Here is an 8,548-nt window from a genome sequence, read left to right as displayed (position 1 = left end):
CCACGACGTGTTGAAGTTTTTCAAAATAGAAATGTTTTGCCACTCGATGCAATCATATCAACAGGTTTTGTGAATTCTTCATGTACTGCAAGTATGCCTCACTTGATAAATAAATTACACACTACAGGCATTATATACCTCCTTCATAGTTGTTATTATGATGCTTGATTTCTTTTTGGTAATGTGTGTTATGAACTGATAATATTGATAGCATGATGATTTTTTTATCAGGTTTCAAACCCATGCTCTTGAGGAGTTTGATGCTCTCAATACCAGTCTTAAATACTTGTTCATAATTTGATGTATGTATAACAAAGACAAAGATTAGGGCTTTTTCTTAGAGGCATTTCTTATTTTGTTGTCAAAATTTTATAAAGGGATTGTGAAAGGGGATAGAAGAAATGAGTGTTGGTTATTTATAAAGATGTATAGGGTTTTAGCAAGAACAAAAGAAAGATATTGAACTACATAAGGCTGTATTTTTATTGAATAGCATAACATGCATTTATACAGCAATAAGAAAACCAGAATCCTATAAAATATGCTATTGATTAGCAAAAGAGATGCCACACAAAAAGGGAATCAAATATTCTAATTCTAGCAAATTATTTGACTCTTTATTGCCTACAAATTAGGAAACTTAAAAAGGTGATTTGACAGCTTCATGGGTCATTGCAATCAACATTGCTAATGCTAACCCGAATGTGATTTCTTTAGTGTTGACTTGAAGTTCATTTTGTATGCTTAATGATAATATAAAAAATGATCGGGTATCTTGCTTGATATTTTGGATCATTTTTGGATGTTTATGGGGTCTATTGGTGCTATCGAGAATGAAATATTTATGCCCTTAATGACTTTGGAAATATGATCAATTCATTTGGAGAACCAAAATCTCCAATGAAGTTGTTGATCAAGTTTCCAACGAAGTGCACTTTCATTCAGGCACATAGGGCATGGCTGCCTAAGTTTTTGGTGTTGTGGATCCTTCTCATGGCTCTAATTGGTTGTTTCATCTATAGTAAAATAGATGTTGACACTAAAGTTTGAAGGACAGAGGTGTTGGGTAGCCTCTGTGATCAAAGGGCAAGAATGCTGCAAGATCAATTCAGTGTCAATGTCAACCATGTCCATGCCCTTGCCATCCTTGTTTCAACCTTCCATTACTACAGAACCCCTTCTACCATTGACCAGGTTTGTACTTGATCTTCCCATTTTCCTTTGGATTTGGAACTAGTTATCGAATGTTGGGTTTAATTTTTTATATTTCTGGTATCAGCATCATATGCTTCTAATCTAATTGTGTTGTTTTTCTACTCATATTTTTGTATATCTTGACTATTGTTCATTGCTCATCAGAAAACCTTTGTAGAGTATACAACTCGGACAACATTTGAATGACCATTACTCAATGGGGGTGGCTTATGCACAAAGAGTAGTTAACTCAGAGAGGGGAACATTTGAGAAGCAACACGGATGGGTTATAAAGACAATAGAAAGAGAGCCTTCACTAGTTAGAGATGAGTATGCACCGATGATATTTGCACAAGAAACAATCTCTTACCTTGAATCTCTTGATATGATGTTCAGGGACGTAAATTTCAAATCCTTTCAACATTGTTTTTTGCTTCTATTATCTGTCTATAACTTTTTAATTGTAATTTCTCATTTGCAAGATGCAAGAGGACCGAGAGAATATTTTCATGGCTAGGGCCACTAGGAAAGTTGTTCTCACTAGTCCTTTTAATTTGTTGGGTTCTCATCATCTTGGTGTGGTTTTAACATTTCCTGTTTATAAATCTAAGCTCCCTCCAAAGCCAACAATGGAAGAGTGCATTAAAGCAACTGTAGGGTATGTCCTCATGAATTCCTTTTGGCTTGCCAAGTTTGTTTTCATAAATATTTTTGTGGCTTTTGTCTCGTGGCTCATATGAGTGATAAGAGGATGATGGGTGGTTAAAATCCTAGGTGCACTAATAATGCATTCTAAAAAGAACCATTGGGTAATTGCATGTCTTTTTTATTTTATCTAAAATAAGGGTAATAATAAGTCTAAGGAAGACTTGATCTATTCTCAGGTTCCAAGTCTCGATGAGTAACCTCGATGGTTGCTCTTGCATGAAACATCAATAAATGATAAAAGATAGACTCCACTCTGGCAGTCTAGCTATTATGTCCATTACTACTTCATTGCCTGCACTGAAGATAAAAGATAGCCACTTTTTTTTCATTCCCTTTGTAGTAGTTATTTTTGTACTACCAGTCTTTTGTTCTTGACTTTTCTGATTTGTAGTTTGAATTCTGAAATTGCTTTCTATGGAAAACCTGGAGGATGAGTCTGCCACTTTGGTTCAATCTAATGGCTTTATGTTTCCCATAAAATTCTTTATCTCATCATGTGTTCAATAAACATTTTAATTGGAAGTAGATATGTTGGAGGATCCTTTGATGTTGAGTCCCTCATGGAGAATTTAGTTGGTCAACTTACTGGTCACGAAGCAATTTTGGTGAATGTATATGATATCAAAAATTCTACTAACCCCTTAATCATGTATGGAAACCAAAACAAAGAAGATGATATGTCTCTTGTCCATGAAAGTAAGCTTGATTTTGGAGATCCATACGGGAATCATACAATAATATGTAGGTAGGTGCTTATGGTTGTTGTATATTTTCTGCAAGTTTCAGTTTTGATCAGTAGATGCTTATCATCAAGTTTTTTAATAGGTATCACCAGAAGGCACCAACAAATTGGATAACACTTACCACAAAATTCTTATTCTTTGTGATTCTTTTATTAGTGGGCTATAATTTATATGGTGCTAGCTGGAAATCACATTGTCAAAGTAAAGGATGATTTTCATCAAATGGAGGAATTAAAAGTTCGAGCAGAAGTAGCTAATGTTGCCAAGTCAGAGGTGCTTTTTCCTGGCATACTGTTAGCACAATTCATTAGTTCCTTTGATTACTCACCAATCACTAAAACTAGTTTTTCTTTTAATGTTAGTTTCTAGCTACTATCTCTCATGAAATCAAAACACTCATGAATGGCATTCTAGGTAACTTCAAGATTCTCTCTCTCTCTTTCTCCTCCTCTAAAAAGTAACACATTATTGCATACCTTATACTTTCTCATCAGTGATGTTATCATTAAAATCCATTTTTCTGTAAGAATGCTTGGTCTGCTTTTAAAGACAAAAATGAGTTCAACTCAACGAGATTATGCCCAGACTGCTCAACCAATTGTGAAGGCCTACAAGTCATTTTGGTTTATCCAAGTTGTAGAATTTCATATTTCTTGTTTCTTTAATTGACAACTTTATTTCACCTTTCCAAGTTCCTATATAATTGGGTGATGGTGTTGCTACTGCGATTCCAATTCACAATTCTTCTAACTTGGACTTAATATGGTTTTGGGAAGTATAGTTGGCCATGTTTGTTTCTAATAAAGTTACAAATAATTTTATGGGAGATCCTGGGAGATTCAGACAAATAGTAACAAATCTTGTTGGCAAGTTTGTTAAACTAAGTGACAATTTTAAACTTAATTTGTCTTATGTAATGTGCATTTGCATTACTAATATTCATGTTGTGTTGGAAATGTCCTTCTAATCTAACTAGATACAATTTTTTACTTGGGAGAGTGTGTTTGAATCCTTCGAGTTTGTTTTCTCAATTTTATGCAACAATTTGTTAACAAGGTACTCCATGATAACATTATTGATTAATATATTTGTGAAAGTCCATCTATCTGAAAATAGAATGTCCAAAATGAATGGAAAAATTGAGAAATTTAGAGGATCAGACAAACCTATGCATATGTCTGGTGGTTATAATTCAAAAACTTTAAGTGGATATGAAGCAGCTAATGAGGGGAACAACTAGGACAATTTTAAGCATTTAATTGCCGATGAAGAATTTTTCTTTGATGCTTCTGTTAAAAATGCAGCCAGTGAATCTTATGAGCAAGTCACCTTGATGGTCAGCATGGAGGGCACTGGAATTGGAATTCCTTTCTTAGCCAAAGATAGGATTTTCATGCCTTTTGTGCAGGCAGACAACTCAACATCTCAACATTATGGTGGTACTGGCATTGGCTTGAGTTTCAGTAAATGCCTGGTTAAACTAATAAGTGGTGAGATAAGTTTCATAAGCCAACTACAGGTTGGGAGCACATTTTCATTTACTGTAGATTTTGGAACGATTGACAAAAATGCAATAACTGACATGAAGAAACATAATTTGGAAGATCTGCCTCCCAATTTTAGATGGCTTAAAGCCATAGTGGTTGATGGAAAACCTGTTAGAGCATCAGTGACTGGATACCATTTGAAGAGACTAGGGATACAAGCTAAAGTTGCAAATATCATGAATAAGGTTGTTTCTTTATGTGGGAAAATGGCCCTTTAAGCTTGGGGTAAGATTTTAATTTCCCTTATTGGTGTCAAATATGAAGATACTGAATGTGATAATAAACAACAACAATATCAACATTTTAGTAATTAATGTTAAACATGCTTATGAATTATATTATAATTCTTAATCACTTTGAGTTTGCAATCTTAATTAAAAATGCATTTTCTACAGTTAAATTAGGGAGTAGTATACTAACTTGTTGTATACCAAGCTAGTATCCCACTAGATTATGGTCTTCCATGTATAGGGTGGCATATGTAGCATAGTCTTGTCTAACTAAAATGCTAAGTTTTCATAATCAAGAGTCTTCTTTTTTGTGGTGTAGGTTGCCAAGTGCAAGGTATGACTACTATAAAGATGTATCTTTTTGCAAACTTTCATCATTTTCTTCATTGTGACTTGTAATGTTGTAATGCAAAATAATTTCTTCAATTGCAGCATCAACATTTGTGGAGCACCACTTGAATTTGGATAAGCTCTAAGTTTTAGGAACAAATTGTGGTATGGTAAAGGTCTTGTGTTTTTCTTTAAATCTTTTGTTGAATAATTATAAAATTCTAATATGGGTAATTTCATAATGGATCCGTTTAACTTTGTACACACTTCTTTGAAAAAAATTGACTTGTACTAAAATTCTCATTCCATAGTGGACAATGGTACTAGGCAAGGACTTGTACTAAAATTCTCTTTCCATAGTGGACTTGTCCTAAAATCTTATATTTGAACAATATACTTGTAGGTTGATGAGCTACATACGTAGCTTAATAGTACAAGTGGCTTATATTTGAACAATATATTTGTTGCAACTACTTCACTATATGCACAAGGTGTATTCAGAGATAATTTACCTGGATCAATTCCATTAGTCTTATAAGGATAATTTATTTACTTTTAGATTTTTTTTAAAAGATATTCTATTGATCTAGAATTTGGAATCTGATAAAATTTAAATGACTTCAATTTTAAAATTACAAAGAAAATCTTGAAACAAAACCATTTTCCTTTTTGTGAGTGGGAGAGTTTAAAGTTGAAACCATGCTGACCTGAACTCAACACTAGCCATCATCCAATATACTTGTTCTTTCTCAGCTTAAACTCTGCTAGTTGAGAAATTTTGTATCCCAAGTCCTACCAAGCTATATTTTTTTCAATACTCAATTAACACTTTTTTTCTATTTGCTTGATAACATGGCAACATAATAAGTGTATATGAATGCAAATTTGACACATACAGATGATGTTGACTATTGCTATTTAGTTTGTAAACATACCCAATAATAAATAAAAAAAAATGTGATGACTATTGATGTTATATACATGGATTTTAATTGTTTTGTTGACTAATATGGTGCAGGTTTTGCAAGAGCAATATGACATTGAAAGCATTGCTCAACATGGAGTTGAATTGTTGTATGCAACTATGACAAAGATATTTAGTTCATTGCAAGAACCATGCAAAGGTCAATTTTGCTAGGCTAAAATAATTTTTATTTTATTTTAAATTAAAGCTTTACAATAGATGTCAACTATATTGATCTAAAAAAACTCATCTCTTTTTTTTAACCTCTTAATGATCAATGACTGGGCAAGTCAAATTTTTGGAATTATATATTGTCATGTGGCCACTACTCAAGAGTCGGGAAAGAAGTTTGATGTCATCTTTACTCATCATCTGTATGCTCGATGGTTTGCAGAAACAAATGCAGTGAATGCAACAATGCTAGAAGTGGTGTTGGTTAGGAGAACCCTTGCTTGGGTAACAAGAATTATATTGCTCATTTCAATCCTTATGGGGGTAAGTATTAGTGAAATAGTGATGCTAGTTAATAGTAATATTATAATATATTAGATAAAAATGAAAATTCAAAAAAGAATCTCCTTTTTTGTATGGTTTAAAATCAGTCATTAAGACCTAGCTAAATATTGGAAGACAATCTTTATTTAGATTAAAGCTCTTCCACCTTTTTATTGAGCTCTTCCCTTTTAAATATTTGTTGCATCACTATAAGTGCTTTTATCATATACAAATAAAAATTGGTTTAAGTTTTTTTTTATCTTACTAGTCTAGTAAATTTTCAAATAGGTATGCATAAATAAAAGAGCTATTTCCTTATTATGTGAAAGAGGTACACAAAAGTTCATAAGCTTTGTTATCAAGTTTTCACCAATGTTTAGAAAAAATAATTAAGTGCATAAAAAGAGCTAGACTGGCGGCAACTGGATGATATGGCCAAAAATAAAATATAAAATAAATAAAAACTACATGTGGTTGTGGCTTGTGGGGACTTTTGTTATACAATATTATGTCGTCTGCATGTGTCATGTGAAAAGGTGATGTTGTTAATTAAACTCTTCTAAGACAGTTGTTAGTTGAAAATTAAGAACCGTCTTAGAAGGATACCTTTCTAAGACAGTTCTTAGTTAAGAATCATCTTAGAGGAGTATCGTTCTAAGAGGGTTAACTAAGAACCATCTTAGAAGGGTATATTTTTTAAGACGGTTTTTTATGAAACCGTCGTCGAAAGTCAAGTCAAAACTTTCGATGATGTTGGTTTCAAAGACCGTTTTGAACCGTCTTTGAATGTACTTTAGAACTGTCATTGTAGGTCATTTTTGCAGTAGTGAAGTGAAAGAGGAGACGAAAGGTCACGTGAGTCATGTGGGGTCTGGAATAGTTCACATCACCATTAAAGTGGTTAGGGTTGGAATTTGGTTCGGCCATCGAAGTGGAACACTCTACTTTCAAGTTTCTGCTTTCTGGTTACTGCTTCTGCTTTAGAGAAAGTTGTTGTTTCTTCTTCCCATAATGTTGTTGCTTTAGAGGAATCTATTTCGGTACAGATTTAGGGTTTCACTCAAAACAAAGAAAGCGAGAGAGAGAAGACGAGAATAAGAGAGAGAGAGAGCGAGAAAAAGCATACCCATTCAAAGATGGTTTTGTAAAACCGTCGTTGTACAGGGTTCAATTATGATAGTTTTTCGAATAATCGTTCTTAAACTGACAATTCCAAGACGGTTATTCAAAAATCGTCTTCATTATTAATGACCTTAATTACAACAATACCACCGCATTGTCTTCAAAGACAGATTATAGCAACCTTTGTTGTTGGCACGTCGTAATAAATATTTTTTTGTAGTAGTACATACATATATCAAAATATTCAATGATTTTAAAATTAGAAGGATAAAAAAGGACAACACATTTAAATTGTGTTTGTATCATATAAAAGTGATTTTTAAAACATTCAAAGTGAATTTGTTTCATGTATTAAAAGTTTATTCCTAGAACTATGAACTTGAGAATGAAATATTGGTTATAAGTTTTGTAAAATTATTTGTGGGTATTTTTCCATTAATGGGAAAGTGGCGCACTACAAGAAAAATGACATATGCCTACGGAGGCTTTTGCCTACACACATAAATTAGTATAGGTAAAAGTCAAAAAATACTTATACCTACAGTTGTGTGTCATAGGTAAAATTCAAAAATTTGTACTTACTATTATTTGGTGTAGGTAAAAGTCAAAATAACTTCTACTTACAAATGCTTAGTGTTGGTAAAATTTCAAAAAACTTATACCTACAATTACTTGGTGTTGGTAAAATCCTACAAAACTTGTACCTACAGTCCATTGGTGTCACTACAAGAAAAATAACTTATGCTTACAGATGCCTTTTTCCTACAGACATGAATTAGTGTAGGTAAATCTCAAAAATACTTTTACGTACAGCTGACTAATGTAGGTAAAACTCAACCACTTGTACCAATCATTATTTGATGTAGACAAAATCATAGTATAGGATAAAAAAATTGAGAAAGACATTTAAATGATGTGACAATATTAGTATTTGTTTGATTAAAAAAATAGAAAGAGAGAAACTTTTAAAAAAATTATGATAAAAATAAAATAGTGAGAAAATATATAGATTTCTAAATTATTTAATACGAAATATTCAAAATATAAAATAAAAGTTTCTTGCCTGTACGACAATTCTATTTATAATAATTCTATTTAATTCAAATAAGATTACATTTAATAGAAGATACACACCATTTAAACAAAAACAAAAAATTTATAGATGTACAACTAGAAACTAAGGAAGTTATAGCTAGCTAAGCTACTACATATTAA

The 8,548-nt window shown here is 32.3% G+C and overlaps 1 pseudogene; it reads left to right on the top strand.

Moving 5' to 3' along the window:
• Positions 1-867: 867 nt before the first annotated feature.
• Positions 868-4,410, top strand: LOC114420492 (annotated as a pseudogene).
• The last annotated feature ends 4,138 nt before the right edge of the window (positions 4,411-8,548 follow it).

Source organism: Glycine soja, chromosome 7 (assembly GCF_004193775.1).
Source record: "Glycine soja cultivar W05 chromosome 7, ASM419377v2, whole genome shotgun sequence".
NCBI classification, from domain to species: domain Eukaryota; kingdom Viridiplantae; phylum Streptophyta; class Magnoliopsida; order Fabales; family Fabaceae; genus Glycine; species Glycine soja.
Note: the sequence above shows the minus strand (reverse complement) of the source record. Positions and strands in the feature narration are given on the sequence as shown.